We start from the raw sequence: 24366 nt of genomic DNA, 5'->3' as shown, positions 1-24366 counted from the left end.
ATATTTACATTTATAAATATATATTCCTTTCGTCTGTCAGTTTATCGTACTGTGGGGGCTTGAGTGTTGCTGTGATGCTGGAAGCTATGCCACCGGTACTCAAATGCCAGCAGAGTCACCCGTGGCAGACAGGTTTCAGCTGAGCTTCCAGACAAAGACAGACTAGGAAGAAAGACTCAGCGGTCTACTTCTGAAAAGAGCTAGCCAGTGAAAACCTTATCAAGCAGCAGAACATTGTCTGATATAGTGTGGAAAGATGAGCCCGAAAGTTTGAAAGGCACTCAAAACATGACTCAGAAAGAGCAGCCTCCTCAAAGTAGAGTCCACCTTAGTGACATGGATGGAGTCAAGCTTTCAGAACCTTCATTTGCTGATGCAGCATGACTAAAAATGAGAAGAAACAGCTGCAAACATCTACTAATCTGAACATGGAATGTACAAAGTATGAGTCCAGGAAAATTGGAAATCATCAAAAATGAAATGAAACTGATAAACATCGATATCCTAGGCATTAGCAAGCTGAAATGGACTAGTATTGACCATTTTGAATCAGATAATCATATGGTCTACTATTGCGAGAATGACCATTTGAAGAGGAATGGCATTGCACTCATAGTCAAAAAGAACATTTCAGGATCTATACTGAAGTACAATGCTATCAGTGATAGGATAATATCCATACACCTACAAGGAAGACCAGTTAATACCACTATTATTCAAATTTACGCACCAACCACTAAGGTCAAACATGAAGAAATTGAAGATTTCTACCAACTTCTGCAGTCTGAAATTGATGGAACATGCAATTGGGATACACTGATAATTACTGGTGATTGGAATGAGAAAGTTGGGAACAAAAAAGGATCAGTAGTTGGAAAACATGGCCTTGGTGATAGAAACGAAGCTGGAGGTCGCATGATACAATTCTGCAACACCAGTGACTTTTTCATTGCAAAAACCTTTTATCACCAACATAAACAGCGACTATTCAAATGGACCTCACCAGATGGAATACACAGAATCAAACTGACTACATCTGTGGAAAGAAACGATGGAAAAGCTCGATATCATCAGTCAGAACAAGGTCAAGGGCCGACTGTGGAACAGACCATCCATTGCTCATATGCAAGTTCAAGCTGAAACTGAATAAAATTAAGTACAACCTTCAGTATATCTCAAATGAATTTAGAGACCATCTCAAGAATAGATTTGACTTGTTGAACACTAATGACCGAAGACCAGAAGAATTGTGGAATGACATCAAGGACATCATACATGAAGAAAGCAAGAGGTCATTAAACAGACAGGAAGGAAAGGGCCAAAATGGATGTCAGAAGAGATTCTGAAACTTGCTAAAGTGAATGGAAGAAATGATGAAGTAAAAGAACTGAACAGAAGAATGCAAAGGGCGACTTGAGAAGATAAAGTATTATAATAACATGTGCAAAGAGCTGCAGATAGAAAACCAAAAGGGAAGAACACACTCGGCATTTCTCAAGCTGAAAGAACTGAAGAAAAAATTCAAGCCTCGAGTTGGAATACTGAAGGATACTATGGGGAAAATATTAAACGATGCAGGAAGCATCAAAAGAAGATGGAAGGAATACACAGAGTCATTATACCAAAAAGAATTGGTTGATTTTCAACCATTTCAGGAGGTAGCATATGATCAGGAACCAATGGTACTGAAGGAAGAAGTCCCTGCTGCACTGAAGTGTATGGCAAAAGCAAAGCTCCAGGAATTTATGCAATATCAATTGAGATGTTTCAATAAATGATTCAGTGCTGGAAGTGCTCATTTGTCTATGCCAAGAAATTTAGAAGACAGCTACCTGGCCAACCGACTGGAAGAGATCCATATTTATGCCTATGCCCAAGAAAGGTGATTTAACCAAATGCAGAAATTATTGAACAATATCATTAATATCATACTTAAGTAAAATTTTGCTGAAGATCATTCAAAAGTGACTACAGCAGTATATCGACAAGGAACTGCCAGAAATTCAGGCTGGATTCTGAAGAGGACATGGATCCAGGGATATCATTGCTTATGTCAGATGGATTCTGGCTGAAAGCAGAGAATACCAGAAAGATGTTTACCTGTGTTTTATTGACTATGAAAATGCATTCGACTGTGTGGATCATAACAAATTATGGATAACATTGCAAGGAACTGGAATTCCAGAACACTTAGTTGTGCTCATGAAGAACCTATACACAGATCAAGAGGCAGTACTTCGAACAGAACAAGAGAATACTGCGTGGTTTAAAGTCAAGAAAGGTGTGTCTCAGGGTTGTATCTTTTCACCATACATATTCAGTCTGTATGCTGAGTAAATAATCTGACAAACTGGACTATATGAAGAAGAACACAACATCAGGATTGGAGGAAGACTCATTAACAACCTGTGTTATGCAGATGACATAACCTTGCTTGCTGCAAGTGAAGAGGACTTGAAGCACTTACTGATGAAGATCAAAGACCACAACCTTCAGTATGGATTACACCTCAACATAAAGAAAACAAAAATCCTCACAACTGGACCAATAAGCAACATTATAATAAATGGAGAAAAGACTGAAGTTGTCAAGGATTTCATTTTACTTGGATCCACAGTCAACACCCATGGAAGCAGCAGTCAAGAAATCAAAAGGTGCATTGCATTGGGCAAATCTGCTGCAAAAGACCTCTTTAAAGTGATGAAAAGCAAAGATGTCATTTAAGGATTAAGGTGCACCTGACCCAAGCCATGGTATTTTCAATTGCCTCATATGCATGTGAAAGCTGGACAGAAGAACGAAGAAGAATTGACATCTTTGAATTGTGGTGTTGTCGAAGAATATTGAATATACCATGGACTGCCAAAAGAATGAAAAAATTTGTCTTGGAAGAAGTACAACCAGAATGCTCTTTAGAAGCAAGGATGGTGAGACTATGTCTCACATACTTGGGACATGTTATCTGGAGGGATCAGTCCCTGGAAAAGGACATCATACTTGGTAAAGTAGAGTATCAGTGGAAAAGAGGAAGACCTTCAACAAGATGGATTGACACAGTGGTGCAACAATGGGTGCAAACATAACAACGATTGTGAGGATGGTGCAGGACCGGACAGTGTCTCATTCTACGGGATTGCTATGGGTCAGAACCAACTCAGCAGCTCCTAACAACAACATATACCCCGTTGCTGTCAAGTCGATTCTGACACATAGCAACACTATAGGACAAAGTACAACAGCCCCATAATGTTTCCAGAGAGTGCCTGGTTGATTTGAACTGCTGACCTTTTGGCTAGCAGCCCTAGCTCTTAACCACTACACCACCACGGTTTCCACAACGTATATATACGTATATACACAAATCCAAAAAGAAATACAGAGAGAGAGGGAGAGAAGATTTACTTTCAAGCAAGATTAAATCCCCTTGTAAACATTTACTCTGAACTGTAGTTTAACTATAAAAAGTAAAGGTGGACACCCAAAAGCTGCTCAGCAAAATGAAAACAATGGAAATACAATAGAAAAACAATTGTATCAGTTAGCATAGGCTAAGTTATACTGCAGAAACGTATGGCACAAAAATACCAGTCACTTATAACAATACAATTTTATTTCTCTTTAGCACTGTTGTCCATCCTGGGTTGACTGTGACTTTGTTTCATGACATAGTCACTCTGAGGTCCAGCCTGATGGAGCAGCTCTACAGTACATTGCCAGTCACTGTGGTAGAGTCAAAAGAAATAGGTCAGCTCTTAAACTTATGCCCCAAGGTAACATATGCCACTCGTACCTATATTTCATTAGTCAAAGCAAGTTTCAAGGTCACTTCTAATTTCAACAGGGCATCAGCCTATCACATGAAGAGGCACTGCAGGGGCAGAAACTGGAGTATTTGGTAGAGTTTAATACAATCTACAATGCTAATGACCTATACTTTATCTATGTTATATTTTTGCTGTGACCCTTGGTTCCTCTTTCAAAAATATAGGTTTAAATATGTGTTAGAACAACCCAAGCACTTTTTTATTTAAAAAAAAATCCATTAAAATTCCAATAGATTGAGTCCTATAAAAAGGACAGAAATATCTGAGTGGCTATTTAACGCTTCCAAACATTTTCAAATAAATATTGCACTTATTCTTTCTAAGTACTCTGAAAATTTGAATTCATGAACTCAAATCATAAATTCCCCTCTTCTTTTGATTAATCCATAATACCCTTATTTCTAAATTAAAAAAAAAAAAACAAAGGAAATACACGCCTAAGTTTTTTTTTTTTTTTTTTCCCTTTAGGCCTGTAATGATTAGAGTTAGGAACCCTGGTGGTAGAGTGGTTAAGAGCTTGGCTGCTAACCAAAAGGCTGGCAGTTCGAATCCACCAGGAAACCCTATGGGGCAGTTTTACTGTGTCCTATAGAGTCACTGTGAGTAGGAATTAACTCGATTGCAATGGTTTTTTTTTTTTTTTTTTTTTTTTAATATAGTGAACTGGGCTTATTTTTAAGGATCAGTAATTCATATGGATTTCCTTTGTGTTATCTGTTTTATTCTTTTATTTTCATACCATCTCATTCATCAACTTTTGCTCTTGTTAACAATTTATTGTTATCAGCAAACCCTACATATGATCTTTTCTGCTGGTCTAGTAGTTTTCTTTAAGCAAGTCATTGCTACCTGATAGTTATTCTGCTTTCTTAAATAATTCTGAATCTCATTTCCCAAAGTCATTCTTTCATATACTGTGCACAGAAAATTTAAGTATTTATGGATTGTTAAAGCTTGAAGAAATTCTACATTTCATGAAACTCTTTCAACAAGAGAAAAAAGCAGCCCCAGAGAGCTAGGGTGACTTGCTTGAAATATCAAAGCTAGTTAGGGATATTGTTAACACTATAACTCAGGTCTGCAAATCTCTCATACAATCCTTTGACTGGTGTGTTGCCTTTGCTTTATTTGAAGAATTAGAATGTCTTACTAGAATTTGAATCTTACTTTTATCTTGAATCTTGAATTTTTTCCCTTTGTCTGACAGATCCACTGTTCACCCTGCTAAGCCCTGTTCTGTGTGTGGAGGCTGGCGTCTACTTGAGCCTCTGTTTTCAGGTTGGGTTCAGCCAATGGAAGGCAGCAGCAACACATTAAGACTCTGGGAGGAGAGAGAGATCTGTATTTGTATTCTCCCAATTCCCAACCTACCAGGCCATGACTGGTCCATGCTTGTACCTTTCTAGTTTCTGTAAGCTAGCCCCTATGCCCCAGCTTCAGCTGCATCTAGTGGTGATGACGTCTTACATTGCTAGATTTTTTTATAGTCTCTGTCAAATTTTAGTCTTGGTAACAATTTACTGTTACTAGCAACGTTCTTGGTTCCCTTACCTCTATACACAAATTTTAAATTGTGTCTTCATTAAACTCTTTTCATTTTCACTTTTGAGAGTGTAGCCTTTTTCCTGTCTGAACCCTGAGTGTTACAAGGTGTGTTGTTGTTGTTGTTAGGGGCCACTGAGTCGGTTCCAACTTGTAGGACCCTATATACAACAGAATGAAACATTGCCTGGTCCTGCGCCATCCTTACAATCATTATTATGCTTGAGCCCATTGTTGCAGCCACTATGTCAATCCATTACAAGGTATACTGCCCAGATTTTAGCAAAAGGTTACAATAAAAATTATTTTTCTTTTAATAGTTCTTTGTAAGGAGAAGGGGTTCTTTTTGTCCTGTTACTTGGCTATTCCTATGTGTAAGTTGGTGTAGGTTGGGGTCTTGGGTTCACTGAGACAAAGTTTGGGTGCAAAATGTTTATGAATGATTAACACCTGTGAGAGGAAAGGAAAGGCGGCACAGTTGGCTAATAAAAACCCCATTGCCTTTGAGTCGATTCTGACTCATAGTGACCCAATAGGACAGACTAGAACTGCCCCCATAGAGTTTCCAAGGCTGTAAATCTTTACGGAAGGAGACTGCCACATCTTTCTCCCATGGAGCAGCTGGTTGGTTCAAAACTGCTGACCTTTCAATTAGCAGCCTAGCGCTTTAACCACTGTGCAACCAGTGCTCTGAGTTGGCTAAGGAGGGAGTCAGACTGTGATGCAGGCCCCAAAACTGCCTTTAACAAAGCTGTAGAAAGCTCTACGGTGAATATTGCCAGTCACAACTGTCTGGCATTGGGCCAAAATGACTAGGGCTTTACATATACCCTTGTAAGTCACTGGACGCCAGCTGTTGTAGAAAGGGCATGACCAGATGAGCAAGGAGGCTCTCTGGAGCTCAGGCAGATGCTAAAGGAGCTAAAATCTATAGGCTGACAACTCACTCCATACCCCATGGCTGTAAATCATGTTATTCCTTAAGGTGATCTGAGTGATGTATCTTCCTATCACACAAGTTAGCTTACTTCTGTTTAACAGTGTACCATTAAAGATGTTCATATTATTACCAGAAAAAATATAAGACGCCCAGTCAAATTTGAATTCAGTATAAACAACCAATATTTTTACTGTAAGTATTCTCTGTACAATATTTGAGACATACTTACACTAAATGATTATTTATTGTTTATCCAAAACTCAAATTTAACTGAGTATCCTGTAGTTGTTTTTTTTTTTTAAATCAGACATTCCTAATATTAATCATCTACCTATGGTTGCTAACTAAGAGAAGGTTGGCAGTTTGAATCCAGCAGCCACTCCTTGGAAACCCTATGGGGTGGTTCTAGTCTGTCCTATTCGCTACGAATCGGAATCGACTCCACGGCAATGGGTTTTGTTTTGTTTGTTTGTTTTTTTTGGTTATACATCCTCATTATAACTCTCTTAGAAAGTACAGATAATTAAAATGAAAGAACAAAGGAAAGGAAAATATTTATTACAGTCAGTAGAGGAATAATCACTGTCAGCAGCTTGCAGTAGATCTTATCAGTAAGTTTTTGTTTTTCTCCCTGTGTGCCTTTTGTTTAACCTGTAACACTGATCTCAGCTTTAGCCTTCACTGGATCTACTGGTAGGTGATAAAATGTCCCGGCACATCTGGTGAATTGTCTAACAATTCGTAATTGAAATCTGTTTGTCTATGGGGTGAAGGAATCCTCTGGGAAGAATATAAGCTGGGCCCATTTTTGGAGCACAGACACTGTAGTGATAATGTAGAGAGCTGGTGGGAATAGTCAAGAGATGTATATTAGCAGGGGAAACAGTTAGCTCCTTAGAAGAAAATAAATTTTAGAATAAGAGAGAACTAAGTATAAATATGTTCTCTCTATACCAGTGCCAGTTGCTACTGAGTGGATTCCGACTCATGATGACCCAATGTGTGTCAGAGTAGAACTGTGCTCCACAGGGTTTTCAATAATTAATTTTTCAGAAGTATATCACCAGGCCTTTTTTCTTCCGGTGTTTCTGGGCTGGAAACACCAACCTTACTGTAGTGTTAACCATTAGCATTAACCGTTTGCACTACCCAGGGACTCATTGACTAGATATTACTGCCTTATATTAAAGGGTGGTTCTGGCCATAATACAGAATTCATTTATAGGCTTTACATTCCTATTCAGTACCCATCAGACTCATTTCTGAGGCCTATGAAGGATAGGAGTAGATGGTAATAAATATTTTCCTAAAACAATCAATGCGCTGTTTCACTGAATTATGAAGCATATTACTGTACAAACAAAACTGCCTTGGGGCAACTCTGCCAGAAGATAATGTTTTGTAATCCTTTTCCCGATGCCCTCAGTCATAGGCTGCCTTATAGCTTTGGGGTCAAGAGGCCTAGGGAAGCAGCATCAGCAGGAACTTCTCCTTCAAGAGTGCAGCAGTAGCCATCCCTAGGGGAAATGCTGTGCCTGGTGCAGCAGGAGACAGAGGTGCATGGTGTGGCAGCTGCAGAGCAGAGTCCATGTGTGCTGGAGACTACCTCATCCAGCACCCAGCAGCATTACTCATTGGTCTGGCTGATCAGTGGCAGTCATAAACAGGAGACAGTTATGCCTAGAATCTATTTCAAAGGATGAAATCATCTCCTGGAGGAGCTGGAGAGAATAACAGCATGCCTTGGCTAAGGTAGACTTGATGGTGAATCCATGAGAGATAGCCTGGTCACAGCAATAAATTTCTTATCATTGCGGAAGGCAAAAGATTTGTATAATGGAGCAAGTGGTATTCTAGTTAGCACTATTTAAAGGCTCATTTATATCTAGAAGTGGGTGAAACTTGTAAAATCTGAATTGCAAAAATCATAGACGTTTGTGGCAATTATGATGATCCTAATATAAGCTACAGATTAGAAAACACGATTTTCAAAAATAGTTATATTCTTATAGGTATGGGTGAATATGCTGGTGGCATTCAGTGGATGCCATGATATTAGATTTTCTAGGACCATTTAATATTTACTTATTGAGTAAAAATCAGTTGTTCATTAAAGTACTTTTACTATGATAGATGATGGGCTTATGTTGACAACAGGATGGAATATTTGAAATCATTATGTCCAGGGGTTTCTAGGACACATACTAGCCAGAAAACCAACGTAACTACTCGTTTTTACATGACGAAACTGAAATTTAGGAAATAGTTTGCCCACAAATCCTTGCAAAATTGGTACCAAAGTTCAAGTCTCCTGATTTGCAACCCAGCAGAAATTCTTCCATACCACAGTACTTCATATGAGATGTCCCACTCTGTTATATGAGAGCAGCAAGGTTCTTATCCATTCTTAAGTGAAGTATAATCTTGGGTTTATCAATAATCTGTATGCAGGCAAACAATATTATCTTTTCTTGAAGAACTTTTGTTTATAAACTGTTCAGATATTTTGTTTAAATGTTACTATCTGCAACGTATTTCATTTTCTTTTTTTCTCTCTCATTTTCTTCCTTCTTTCCTCCCTTGCTTTTTTCCCCTCTGTCCTCTCTCCCACCCTTCCTTCCTCCCTTCCTCCCTTCCTTCCTTTTTCATTCCCTTATTCCTCCTTCCTTCCCTCCCTCTCTGTCTTTTCTCTCTCCCTCATCTCTCTATCTCTTTCTTCGTTTTTTGCCAAGCTACTGTCATTTCAGGAAAGATTAAGGCATGATTAATTTCAAGTAAATATGTCTGTAGTGCCTCAGAAGTTAAAGGGCTAGGGTAACATCTGATTAATTGGAAGATAAAGAAAAGCAGTAGGAAAATAGTAAAAAAAATGTCCTATTTTTACCGGGTCTCTAACTTTACAGGACTGTTTTTGTTTTTGTCCAATTGTAGTTAATTAAAGAATGTACCCTAATATAATAGTCAATTTCTAAAGAAAGATAAATATTTGCAAATGATATGGAGAGAGAGAGACAGAGAAAGAAGACAGAGAGGGAGATCAAACCATATTTTGTCATCCCAAACAAAAGTACTGAAGAACATTCCTGTGGAAAACTAAATATATTCTTTAAAGGAAATTTTGAAAAATAAATAGTAGCTTGAATGTGGCAATTTAACAGATAACCCCAGTTATCTTACTTGTTTGACTTGTGTTAAAAGCTCATTCAACTTCTTTATTTAAGTGATTTGTGATTTGTGGATAAGTCATTTGAAGACAAGAAATGCATCCAAGTTTTCTGGAGTGTATACACATTCTTTTTTTAAGGGTGACGATTTACCTTATTAGAGAATTTAGAAAGGATATCTGAAAGGGTCATGCCTATAAAGCAGCCTTATTTAATTATAAATTAAAGATTAAAGCAAGGGCTGAAGTGGGAACTACCAAGTTGAAACTATCTAGCCATGGTGTTAGGTGCCCTTGAGTCGTTCCAACTCATAGTGACCCTATGCACAGCAGAATGAAACATTGTCCATCCTCACAATCATTATGCTGGAGCCCATTTTGAAGCAACTGTGTCAATCCAGCTCGTTGAGGTCTTCCTCTTTTTCACCAACCTTCTACTTTACCCAGGATGATGTCCTTCTTCAGGGAATGGTCCCTCCTGATAACATGTCCAAAGTATCTGAGATAAAGTCTTGCTTCAAAGGAGCTTTCTGACTCTATCTCTTCCAAGACAGATTTGACCCTTCTTCCTGTAGTCCATGGTATATTCAACATGTTTTGTCAACACCATAATTCAATGGCATCAATTCTTCTTTTGTATTTCTTATTCATTGTTCAGTATACACATGCATATGAGGCAATTGAAAATACCATGGCTTGGGTCAGGTGCACCTTAGCCTTGTTTATCATCAATACCTTCAGTGCACCTTGGACTTCTTCCTTCTGTGCTATTGGTTTTCTCGATCATATGCTACCTCCTGAAATGGTTGAACAGCAACCAATTCTTTTTGGTACAGGGACTCTGCGTATTCCTTCCATCTTCTGTAGATGCTTCTTGCATCCTTTAATATTTTCCCTGTAGAATACTTCATTATTGCAACTCGAGGCTTGAATTTTTTCTAGAGTTCTTTAGGCATGAGAAATGCTGAGTATGTTCTTCCCTTTCGGTTTTGTAACTCTAGGTCTTTGAATATTTCATTATAATATTTTCCTTTGTCTTCTCAAGCCACCCTTTGAAATCTTCTGCTCAACTCCTTTACTTTATCATTTCTTCCTTTCTTTTAGCTACTCTGTGTTCAAGAGCAAGTTTCAGAGTGTCTTCTGACATCCATTTTGGTCTTTTCTTTCTTTCCTGTCTTTTTAATGACCTCTTGCTTTCTTCATGTATGATCTCCTTGATGTCATTCCACAATTAGTCTGGTCTTCTGTCATTAGTGTTCAGTACATCAAATCTATCCTTGAGATGGGTTATACTGAAGGCCACACTTTGGCTGTCCTGGACCTATAATTTTCTTCAGCTTCCACTTGAACTTGCATATGAGCAATTGATGGTCTGTTCCACAGTCAACCCCTGGCTTTGTTCGACTGATTATATTGAGCTTTTCCATCATCTCTTTCCACAGATGTAGTCAATCTGATTCCTGTGTATTCCATCTGGTGAGGTCCATGTGTATAGCCACTGTTTATGTTGTTGAAAAATGTATTTACAATGAATAAGTCATTGGTCTTACAGAATTTTATCATGCATTCTCTGGCTTCATTTCAGTCACCTAGGCCATATTTTCCAACTACCAATCCTTCTTGTTTTCAACTTTCAAAGTCCAGTTGCCAGTAATTATCAATGCATGTTAACTGCATGTTTGATTAATTTCACACTGCAGAAATTGGTAAAAATCTTCAATTTCTTCATCTTTGGTCTTAGTGGTTGGTGGGTAAATTTGAATAATAGTCATATTAACTGGTCTTCCTTGTAGGCATATGGTTATTATCCCGTCACTGACAGTGTTGTGCTTTAGGATAGACCTTGAAATGTTCTTTTTGACAATGAATGCAACACTCTTTCTCTTCAATTTGTCATTCATGGCACAGAAGACCACTTATTTGTCCAATTCTAAATGGCCAATACCAGTCCATTTCAGTTCACTAATGCCTAGATGCAGAAGTTTATGCATTCTACTTCATTTTGACAACTTCTAATTTTCCTAGATTCATATTTCGTACATTCCGCTTTCCTATTATTAATGGATGTTTGCAGCTTTTTCTTCTCATTTTGAGTGTGCTATATCACCAAATGAAAGTCCTGAAAGGTTGACTCCATCTGTATCATTAAGGTCGACTCTACTTTGAGGAGGCGGCTCTTCCTCAGTTGTATTTTGAGTGCCTTCTAACCTGATGGGCTCTTCTTCCAGCACTATATCAGACTTTGTCCGCTCTCATTCATGAGGCTTTCACTGGCTAATTTTTTCAGAAGTAGACTGCCAGGTCCTTCTTCCTATTCTGTCTTAGTCTGGAAGTTCAGCTGAAACCTCTCATGAATAAGAGCGGACAAAGTCTGATATAGTGCTGGAAGACGAGCCCATCAGGTTAGAAGTCACTCAAAATACAACTGAGGAAGAGCCGCCTCCTCAAAGTAGAGTCGACCTTAATGATACAGATGGAGTCAAACTTTCAGGACTTTCATTTGGTGATACAGCACACTCAAAATGAGAAGAAAAAGCTGCAAACATCCATTAATAATAGGAAAGCGGAATGTACGAAATATGAATCTAGGAAAATTAGAAGTTGTCAAAATGAAGTGGAACGCATAAACTCCCTGCTAGTATTTGAAATACCAGTAGTATAGCTTCCAGCATCATAACAACACACAAGCCAGGACAGTAAGACAAACTGACAGACGTATGGGGTATCTAGTCACAAAGGCATCTTATTACTGGCATGCCCCTTGACATGATTCATTGGATAATTATGATAGTATTCTGTCTACTGGCTATTGTAGGACTCAACATGGATTTTCTTTTTCCTTTGTAAAATTCTCTATCCTTTTCTACTTCAAAGAACACCAGTCTGCACTTGTCTACATAATTTTTCATGAACCTTACTAGAGATCTTACTTGAGCTCTCTAATGTGATTTACTTGTTAAGAGGGCAGTGAAGATTAAGTTAGACATTTCATATTTTATCACTCCACAAATACATTTGGGTCAGAAAAATACATAGGCATAAGAGGATGTTTGTGAGATATATTTTAGTTTATATCTATGCATGGAATTAAAAAAGGCAACCAAATAAATTCATTTCTGACATTATCTATAACTCTTTATATTTGACAAAAAATATTAAAATAAAAGAAGAAAAGAAAAATAGCAATAGAATCAATAATAGACATAGTATCAGGGAATATAAAGCAGATAATTTTTTTTTAATTCTTAACAAAAATTAAATCTTTCCATAAGAATAAAAAGAAAACATGAAAAAAATGAAAAAAAAAAACTTTCTTTTTTGGGACCTGCAAAGGGACAATCTGTGGTGCTATCAACCTGTGCAGTCACTTTTTCTGGAGTAAATACAGTGCTGAGAACATAAGACCCTGCTAATTTAAATGAAACATTGTAGAGCAGATGTGGTGTCACAGACAGGTGACGGCAGATGATCAACTCCATTGTGACCAGAACAGTGTTTTGTTCACCTCTTATAGACGTTTTCTGTTGAAGGAGATTTAGGCTCTCACATGAGCATTTTTGGCAAAGCTCTACCAACGGTATTACAATAATCGGATCTGGAGGCATTTAAGGCAAGGACCGAAAGCAGACTGACTCAGAATAAGCACAGTCAGAACTTGGCAATAGCAAAGGCACCATAAAGGGAGGAATCAAATAAATAGCATCTTTCCAAAAAGACCAACGCTCTTCCTAGTTGATGCACTGCTACTTTCAACTAAATGATTTTCTATAAATTATCATTTACTTTAAGCATATATTACTTTTTAATTTCTTTGGGCTGGCTGTTTAGATGTATTTAATATTAAATCAGAGGAAATTAGTTCAAATATTATGATTTGACCTAAAGGTAATGCAAAGGCAAAAGAAGAACTACAAAGATAAATAGGCTATTAGATTAGATAGTTGGAAAATTCAGATTTTAAAAACTAGTAACTACATTTTAAGACTTCATTCCTACTTCCCAAGGAAGTCAAAGAATGTATACCTTTTAGGAAGCAAGATAATCTTATTTGATTATCCATAACATAATTTAGATGTTTCTTTTTATCTTTGGTATGCCTGGGATTATCAGAGGTCAGCATTATCACCCCCTTTAGGAACCTCATGCAGTAGATATACATTCCTTCTCTCAGTCATCAGCTGCGGCTGAGAAAGTATAAAATGTATTTTAAATGTTTAAGTTCCTGAGAATAAGGAACATGCATTTCTTTCAATGTTGCCCCAATGGAACCTCAAATATTACTCGGAGCAGATAAAACTGATGAGTGTTTTAGTATATAGTATCTATACTTCCTCCATTTCCAATTTAATAACCATAGGAACACATTCCTTCACCAGAATTGTCCCTGGCATGAGCAATCAAACACATTGCACTAATATTTTCCTGCCATCATTTTAATATCATCATACTAGTGTTTTCTGTTTCCTTCATGGGCCACTAAGCTCTGCTCTCTATTTTTAAATAACCTATTTCTTATTTACTAAGCAATCTACCTATATAATCACTTTACTTTTCTCTTTCCATATCATCTTACCTGGTTTCTTCATATATGCTTATGATTCTATCTTTATAAATTAAACTATACATCTGATTGTTACACATGGCATTGAAAATTATTCCATATGTCATTTTTGTTTATGAACTTCCCTTATAAATTCATGTTTAGATATGCACTGACCTATATGGTTATCTGTAGCTAGGCCTCCTTTCTGTGTGTTTTCTGTTATAAATAGTTATCTGTGGGTGAGTAAGTGAAAGAATGCAGATGTAAGAATATATGTCAAAGTGGAGGAGCTGGAAAGTGATCTTGTTTTTACAATGATTTTGTGAATCATGAATGAAGAGTAGAGAAACAAAATAGGGTGCAAAGAATGGGTTTGATCAGCTATATGTTGGCATTGATAGGGGCTAGATGCATGGTCTTTAACAATGAACCAAAGAGATGGTTAATTGTAATATTAATTTGTATATGGTTATGGTTAAACTTGTCTTTATTTTTTGGTGTTGATGTAATGGATGTTTCTGTGTATCTCCAAGTTTGCTCCCCTATATTTTTTGCCAAAATTAGTAGCATAACAATAAGGAGCCTAGAATAAAGACTGGTTTGTTCTACTTCCAAGAATACAGGCATATAAACATGTTGTTAATGTATGACCAACAATAGGAAAATAAAGTTATTTTCTTTGGATTTCACTTTATCATTTTACTCCAGCAATTACATGTCTATTTTTTCCTTAGAAAAATATGAATTCCTGGAACTTGTCTATCCATTTACCATGTGCTTTTATTGAATGCTGAATCAAGTAATCCGGGGGTCAATTGCCATGGACACATCTTGTTAAAAAGCCAAGAAAATAAACCAGGTGAATAAAAATAATGCCACAAGAATGACACTCAGAGTCTAGATTACATCAACAACATCCTAAAATGTCATCTTTCAGCTGTCCATTGCACCTTGTATCACAGAGGGTCTCCAGTCAGTGGGCAACTTTCCACACCATATGTGCACCACAGCAGAGGCCCAGAGACAAAACACAGATTAATTCTTGCAAAACAGCAACCAGAACATGAGTCTCATAGCTCTGTTCTTTCCAACTAAGGTTCTATTCATTTGCATTTTGAAACAACTGATCCTAAAGCCATTTAAACAAGCAAACAAAGAAAGAATTAACCCTGGACTACAAACCATTAAGTTCTACTGTGTTAAAGAGAAAGGTGAATATTTGTAAAAATACTCACATTTACAAAAATTGCACCCAGTCAGACATGATTGTAAAAATCAAAATAAGTTAGGTCACTCTGCTCTCTTTGAGGACAACTGTTAGTTGTCTAGCAGATCACATCTATGCCCTGGAATTCTCCGGTTATTCACCCCCAACAAGACAATCATTAGAGTCCTTCTCTTTGCCTATATGTATGAGAAGGGAAGGATATCTAAATAAAGGCATATTGCAACATCTTTCAAATTATATTACATTGACTGACACTTTTTTCCTCAGGTAACACTCTGTTTAGAAATAGGGGAAGAACCAGTTTATAGTTTATTTCCTATTCCCCCAAGAGAAAAAATTCATACCATTGTGATATTTGTATGGACAAGTGGACACCATGCTGAACTCAGAGTAAACTGAACTTTTTGATACTCTCACCGGAGATTATTATTTTCATCCTGGTGATATGACTTCATATTGGAAGACTAGATTTTCACATCTCTTTCATCAGAGAAGCATTATATTAACAAAAACTCAATTATTATATTCACCAAATTTTGTCATCAAGTAAATCTCATTGGTCAAATATCCTTTCATTTATTTCATTACACTTTGATTTTAGTTTGCTGATGAGGGAAAGAAGAGTTCTCTAACTTTGGAAGTATTCTCTGTGACATTGATTGGGCAGCATAGGCAGTTATCTAGCTGTGAAATGTCAGATAGATTCAAAGCACCTTGGTAGGTGTTTTCTGAGTGTGGGGATGAACCTCATCTTTATGGAAGCTGCATTTTGACTGGTAAGGTTAAACAGTCAAGCAAGTGGATATTAGCTTTAAACTGGGAACATGGATTAGAGGAGGTATACCTGGATTTGATGTTGGAGCAGCCAAGATGAGCATGAATTGAAGAAAGGAATATGTGGTTTGTATGTCTTATTTCTCTTGAACACATTTCTTCTATAATTACTCATTTTTCTCATTTAAGTAATGGACACTAACACCACTATGAGGCAAGAACATTTTTACATATTATTAAATATATACATACATACATACATGCATACACATACACACTTTCTGCCCTTAAGGCATTGCAAGGTAATTGAAGGGCAGATATGTACAGAGACAATTTGAGAACAAAGTGGAAAGTACTCTAACAGAGACATGTGTGAGCTATTATACGAGCAGAGAAGAGGTACAACTTCAGTACTTAGTGGAAAAAGAGTGAATCAGTGGCTCTCACAGAAGAGATGATTCTTGATCTGAGTGTTGGAGTCCCCAACCTGATTCAACCAACTTTTACAATCAACCACTTTACAATTGTATTTCTCTCTTTCTCCCCCTCCCTCCCTCTCTCTCTCTATATATATATGTGGAGAGTTTCTGGGTGGCACAAGTTGTTAAGCACTCGACTACTAGCCGAAAGGTTGGTAGTTCAAACACAGCCAGAGGCACCTGGAAAGACATGTCTGGTGATCTCCTTCTGGAAGTTCACAGCCTTGAAAACCCTATGGAGTAATTCTTCTCTGCACACATGGGGTAACTATGAGTCGGAGTCCACTGGCCAACAACCAACAACAACAACAAAAAAGCTATATCTATATATAGCCCTGGTGGCACAGTGGTAAAGAGCTCGGCTGTTAACCAAACTGTCAGCAGTTCAAATGTACCAACTGCTCCTTGGAAACCCTGTGGGGCAGTTCTACTCAGTCCTATAGGGTCACTATGAGTCAGAATCAACTCAACGGCATCGGGGTATATATGTGTGTGTGTATATATGTATGTATATGTATATAGTTTGTTTGTTTAGAAGACTAGAGCTAGGCACAATACATTAAAACTTCTACCTGGCAACAAATTTCGGATTCTGTAGCCACCAAATGTGCCCAACCATCAGAAATGATAACCTCAAGAATACCAAATATGAGAAAATAGGCTTTGCAGCCTATAGCTGATCCTTTCTAGCAAAACTTAGAAAACAATCCAACACAAAAATTCAGTTTTTGCCCTCAAATGAAGACATACCTCTTTTCTTGTTTTGTGGCTATGGAATTTTCAGGCTGATTCAAGGCACTGCAGTAGTATTATTTTTGCTACAGCGGTGTAGTCATTTCTGAGTACCAGATATTCTTAGAGTTATACTTGAAAGCTGTTTTATATATCCATTCTCTATCTGAGCATTATCTTATAGCCACTACTGAGTTATTGGAAAAAATATTGAATTAAGGAACAGGAGATGCTGGATAGATTATTGTCACCTTTGGCCAGTCAAGTAATATCCTTGAGTATCATTTTTTTCCATCAATTAATTATGAATGTTTTTTTGCAAATTAATTTACAGAGTTGTGTTACAATGAAATAAGATAATAATTATTAATGTAAAATTAAACATTTGCAAGTACAAGGCACAGTGTAGTGTAAAGATTTGGATTCTTCCTAGATAGGTGAAAACTAAGAGGCCACATAACTCAATTATATAAATTTATGAAAACTCTGAGGAAAGTAAATATAATTTATATTATGAAATTTAAAAATACTAGATAGCTTTTAAACTGTGAACGAGAAATATTTAGAAAAAACATATATTCCAGTCATTTTATATATATATTTTAATTAATCTTTATAACATTATCTGGTAATTATTATTATCTATATTTTTGATGAAGATACTATAGGTCTGAGAGTTCAAATAACTGGCTTAAACAGTCATAGGGAGTTAGACAGTGAAGATATTCTTAATCCTGACTCCAGTGTTTTCCAATAAAGAGAGAAAGAACAAGATCAGAATTGCCTGGAGAATGTTTTCAAACCTAGTGCTTCAAATTTAATACCCTCTTAGAATCTCCAGGGCTGGAAAGTCAGATGGATTTGGTTTGAAAAATTTCCTCAGTTCATTGTAATATATTAATAATCTTTCTTCTTTTGCTGTACTGCATCCTTTAGAAGGATAACACTAAAACAGGTTGCTTCATTATTATTAAGAGGCGCTACATTAGGCAGTAATATGTCAAATTCAAAATATTCCTTACTGACTGCTTCTTATATCTTTCTGGACACTTTGTATGTTGAAGGTAACTGTCAGGCAGGGTTTACTTGGTCTTGAACGTGGATTTGAAAGGTAAAGGAGAACACACATAAAATAAAAATCACTCACAATGTACTCACATTAAAAATTCTATTAAGGAAGAAGTGAGCATTTGCCACTATCCACACCTCCAGTATTTGCTTCCTGGGGGAAATCACTGCCAATCGTTTGAGGTGTACTTCTTGGAAGAGTCCTTCAACTAAAAGTTTTATAAATTCAGTAAGGAGATTTATTGATGATTGAATCTATATTGTAGAACAAGAACTATAAGCATGCTACTATTTCTGAGCTTAGGCACATTTATTTTATTAGCTAGGATAAGCTAGGTTATGCTGCAATAATTGACACACAATATCTCACTGGTTTAACACAAAACAAAGTTTATTTTTCCCCAAAAAACCTTGAGCTGCATAACCAGTTCACTATGCAAGGCCCCTGCCCGCCATATGTTGGCCCTGATTTCGCATGGCACTGCCATATTAACACAAAGTCCTGCAGTCACCACAGCAAGAAAAGAAGTGGGAAGTCAGATATTGAAATTAAATCCTCCCACCCAGATGTGTCACTTCTGCTTTCATTTGATTGGCCTAGGAACGCTACATGGTCATTCTTAACTTCAGGGGATCCTAGGGATGGCATCCTTCTGAACACTTTGATGAAGGAAAAAAAAAGAGAGAGATTGGGGACCAGTTATAATGCTCACATTACGTTTTACTCGCATATGTTAACCAAATTTTAAATGAGTAACTCTGCTCACTATTCATCAGGGGAAATCAGAATGGCCGTTGATGTACTGAAGTCTAAAGTCTATCAGTCACACATTGCCCAGGAGCTGCTGTTTCTTTTCTGAGTCTCGCTTTGTTTCTTCCTTTATTCTAGCAGATCTCTTTTCATTTTCACTACTACTTTTCACAGATTCTTAGTCTTCTGTTATATACTTGATGGAATGTCAGTTTAAGAACAATATCAAAATTGTATTAGGGAGAGAATTGTACTGGAGTTGGCTTTCTCTGTCTCCTGAGAACTGATATTCCTAACACCAGGTTCAAGAATGTCATATTGGTAGCTCAATATTAGCCATTCTGGGAGTTCTTACATCATGGAAATGAGAAAAGACCGTAACTCAGGCTTATTTATTTGTTTATTTTCTCAGAGAGCTGGATGTTAAATATATAACAAAACACCACTGAGAATATTGCTCCCCCCTATGTATTCTGTAATACCGAAGGCAGAAGGTAGGACTAGATCTTAGCTGCAGCTGTAGTACAGAGAACTAAGAATATAAAAACTGTTCATAAAGCTATGGGCCAAGAGTCATGTCAGAAAACCATGTTCAAATTATTAAAAAAGGCACAAAGAGTTGATGGTGAGAGATCCAGAAGGAGTGGGGAAAGAGGGACAGTGAATTTTTATGAATACTTAGTAATGTGTGTTTGCTTTGGCTAGGTAGAGCCTTTAAATGGGGATTCCACAGTAAATTTAAAAAAAAAAATATACTGTTACTCAAAGCAACAGAGTATTTTGCTTATTTATTTATTTATTTAAATCCTAAGATCACTGAATGTTGAAGCCTTCTAATAATTTATCGGAAGAAATAACTTCTACACTTAAAACAGATTTCAGGTTGGATCTAAAAATGAATAAATAAATTCCACGAAACATTTTGTGTTATTGCTCTTCTCTCCCTGTAATATAGTCTAATTATTTACATATCTATCTTAGGAGACTGAGAGTTTGGAGTATGAGGATTGTGTCTCAGGCAAGTCTTTATACTCTTCTCCTGGCATGGAATCTGAGGCATAGAAAGCACCTAATAAATGTGTTGGACTGACCTGAATTTTAGCGTCTGTTACAGTTTCAGCATATCAAAATGCATTCTAGTTAGTTTACCCACTTATCTTCAAAATCCTGTAGGTATCATTGGATGAAAATGCACATAAATTTAGAAGGAGAAATATCTGGATGTAAGGTCCAAAAGGCTCTAAGTCTTGGTTAAACCTGACCCTAAGATCTCTATTAAGAATATTATCATTGTCCTCTGATGGCTGTCCTTGGAGCTTTGCTGGATTCAGATTATGAGAGCCAGAGTACAAAGAGATCACTCTGCAGCAGGGTAATTTCCATGTTCCTGTGAAATGCCACAGGATTTAATGCTAATATAAATTGTGTATTTCCAAAAAGCTTTCCGACAAAGAGATGCAAAGTCTCCGTCTCCAAATTGACAAGATAAGATTATCTGATTTATTTATATTGTTAACAAAAATAAATCAAATTTAGTGATACAAAATAAAATTTTAACAAGAAGAAAGAAGAAAGTAATTTTTGCTCAGATTAACCTTCAGTTCAAATTATATTTGTCATGTGTATGTCATGGACCTTCCCTCAGTGATTTCCAGTTTTCTCATGAAATAAGACACCATGCACAACAGGAATCCATATTAGGCCTTATCTGTTAAGACCGTTCCTAAGGAATTGATAAGGCCCTCTGGGACCCAAAGATGGTTCTAGAGCCTTTGATTCAAGAGTAGAGATATAAGATTATCAGAGGAGGCCAAGGAGCCAAAAATAATTCTGCGTTTGGCCTAAATATTTAAGTGTTCTGGTAATCCATTAAAGATATAAGAACCTGGAGACTTCTGGCAACATGGCGCTCTAGGCAGAAGCACCATGCTGTCCCTCCACAGCAAAGATCTGAAAAACTAAGCCAAACCCTAAGCATCAAATGAAAAGATAAAGAATTTAGCCAAGCACCAAATGGAATAAGAAACTGACAGAGAACAGACAGCAAGGAGACATACATGCAGAGGTCTTGTATCAGCTAACGCAGCACGGATCTGCCATCTTGGACTCCTATCAGAGACCAGCCAACAGGGGGTATGAGAAAGCAGCTTCACAGAGCTTCCATCAGGAGACAGAATAACCAGTAACCAGTGATATACGCTTTCCCACCAACTACCCTTCTTCATCCCCACTCGACTTCCTCTGCTTCCCATGGCCACAGTCTCTTGGCTGGGAAGCACCGGCTGCTTGGATTCCACTTGCCTTCACTGGCCGACTCCCTGAGTGCCATTTTTTGACTACTGGTGTTGCTTTTTTCCACTTGTTTTCATTTCTTCCTTACCTCTCACCACCTCTCCCTCCTTTCACACAAATACCTGGCTCCGTGTGCCATCTTTGCTTCTTCCTGAAAGGCTGTCAAATTCCAATCAAATGTGAAACTGCTTCCCGGTCCGTGATGCCACGCTAGTGGGATCCCAGAGCTTTTTTGTTTGTTTGTTTGTTTTCCTTTTCTTTTCTCGAATTGGGAGCCCACTCAAAGCTGGCAGTACTGCATGGCTTGGGACCTACCCCCACAGCTTGCACAAATGTGCAGAGGGATCCCTGAGGGGCATTTATTTTTTCACTTTTTTTTTTTTTCTGTTTTTTGGGGGGTTTTTCTTGTTATTATTTTTAAAATCTGTTGTATTTTCTTTTCTCTCTTTTTCGCTTTTTGTCTTTCTTAATTACTCAGTTTCTCTTCTATCTATAACTTCCTTCTCCTCCTGTCCCATGAATACCTGGCACTGAGTGCCACCTCTAAGACTTCTAGCCAGGCTGTACTTCAACACATGGAACCAACTTCCCCAGACCTTGTAGCTTCACCAGTGTGATCCCTGGCAGCTTTTCTTTTCTTTTTTCTTTCTAATTTTTATTTATTCATTCTTTTCTTTTCTTTTTTTCTACTTCGTCCCCATTTTGTTTTTCTCCATTTCATAGTCTCTCACCTCTCCACTCCAACGGCAAGCTTCCCAAGCACTCTTCTCTGTTTATTTGTATGTTTTTGGCTCCTGTTCCTCTCTCCTCTCTCCCATACCCATCTTAGCTCCAAACATACAATCTCCCCCCTCCATCCTGCCTACCTGCACTGCATGCTTAACATCACACCACCAAGCAGCACAGGCACAGCCTACCGGAAACTGCACTGCACTGATAATTGACCCACCCTGTTGGCTGTAGTAAATGCCACAAACAACCCATCCCAGCAACTCTTCTTCAGCTAGACCTGCCCTGCGGTAACATATCTGAGCAACTGACCCTGTCAATTGGAGAAGGAGGCGAAAAGTATAGTGCCCACAGATGAGCAAACAACAAAGAACACACAGCCTGCCTGCTCAGACATAGCCAAATTTTAAAAAAGCAGGACTAAGAAAACAAATCTACAATCAAAAAATGAGAAAAATAACTAGTGAATGCCCCGAAGACAGCAAACAATATCAAAACATTTATAAAAACATGATAGGATGTTTCCAGTAGGCATCCAAAATAAAACACCAGTTGACTTTCCAGTAGAAGAAAAGGCCCTAGAACTACCCGATAGGGAACTCAAATCTCTAATACTCAGAATTATCCAAGAGTTGAGGCAACAAGCAGACAAAAATGAGGAAAAAATAGACAAATTCATGGAAAATACAGACAAAAAAAATGGAAGAATTCAGGAAAATAATCCAGGAACAAAATGTCAAAATAACTTCACGACTAAAAATCATACAAAAACAACAATTAGAAATCCAAAAGATAAACAACAAGGTTTCAGAAATGGACAGTGTCATAGAAGGGCTGAAGAGAAGATATGAAACAGTAGAAGACAGGATCAGTGGAATTGAAGACAAACACTTGGATACAACTCTGTTTGAGGAAAACTCAGAAAAAAGAAAGAAGAAAAATTAAGAGACCCTGAGAATTATGTAGGATGCAATCAAAAGCAAAAATCTGTGAGTGATCCGTGTTCCAGAGCAGGGGCAGAATACAGAAAACAGAGAGGATCATTGAAGAACTGCTGACAGAAAACTTCTCCAATATCATGAAAGATGAAAAGCTGGGCATCCAAGAAGCTCAACGAACACCATATAGGATAGACAACAAAAGAAAATCACCAAAGCATATCATAATCACACTCACCTTAACCAAAGACAAAGAATCCTGAGAGCAGCTCATGAAAAACAAGAAGTCACATAAAGAGGAGAAACAATAAGACTCAGCTCAAATTATTTGGCAGAAACTATGCAGGTAAGAAGGCAATGGGATGACATATATAAAACCTTGGAAGAAAAAATGATCAGCCAAGAATAATATATCCTACAAACTCTCATTCAAATATGATGGTGAAATTAGGATATTTCCAGATAAACAGAAATTAAGGGAATATGTAAAAACCAAACCAAACTTACAAGAATTATTAAAGGGAGTACCTTGATCTGAGAAAGAACAACTTCAGCTCACAGGCTGAATCTAGCATGCTGGATCACACCAGCCAGATACCAATCTAGGAAATGAACTCTCAAGAACTATCCAAAACCAAAGGAAATTACAACAGGGAATCAGAGCAGTGAATCTGTAAATGACAACAACATCAGAAAAATAAAAGAGGGACTAAACGGTGTAGGTATAGAACCTTCTAATGGAGATGAAGGCAAGGTGATACTAAATAATAATAGACTGCTTCAAACTTAAAACAGTAAGGGTAAATTTCACGGCAACCACAAAGAAAGTTAACAAACGTACTCATAAAAATAAGAGAAAAAACATAAAGTCTCAGTAAAAATAAAACCTACAAAAATGAAAAAAAAAATCCACAAACAAAAGGAATTCAACACAGGAGACTAAGAGGAACACAGGAAACATCAGCACTACAAAAAAAAGCCCTACAAAAATGAGAGCAATAAACTCACATCTATCAATAATTACACTGAATATAAACAGCCCCAATGTACCCATAAAGAGATGGAGAGCGACAGAATGGATTAAAAAAAAAGGATGCATCAATATGTTGTCTACAAGAGACACACCTTAGAAACAAAGATGTGAATTTATTAAAAAATCAAAGATTGGAAAAAAATATATTAAGCTAAAAACTACCAAAAAAGAGCAGATGTGGCAATACTAATCTAAGATAAAATAGACTTTAAAACAAAATCCACCATAAAAGACAAAGAAGGACACTATATAATGATTAAGGGGACAATCCATCATGAAGACATAACCATAATAAACATCTACGCACCCATTGACAGGGCTCCAAAATAC

This window comes from Trichechus manatus, unplaced genomic scaffold (genome assembly GCF_000243295.1).
Source record: "Trichechus manatus latirostris isolate Lorelei unplaced genomic scaffold, TriManLat1.0 scaffold00003, whole genome shotgun sequence".
Taxonomy (NCBI): domain Eukaryota; kingdom Metazoa; phylum Chordata; class Mammalia; order Sirenia; family Trichechidae; genus Trichechus; species Trichechus manatus.
The sequence above is the reverse complement of the archived record's forward strand: the minus strand, read 5'-3'. Positions refer to the sequence as shown.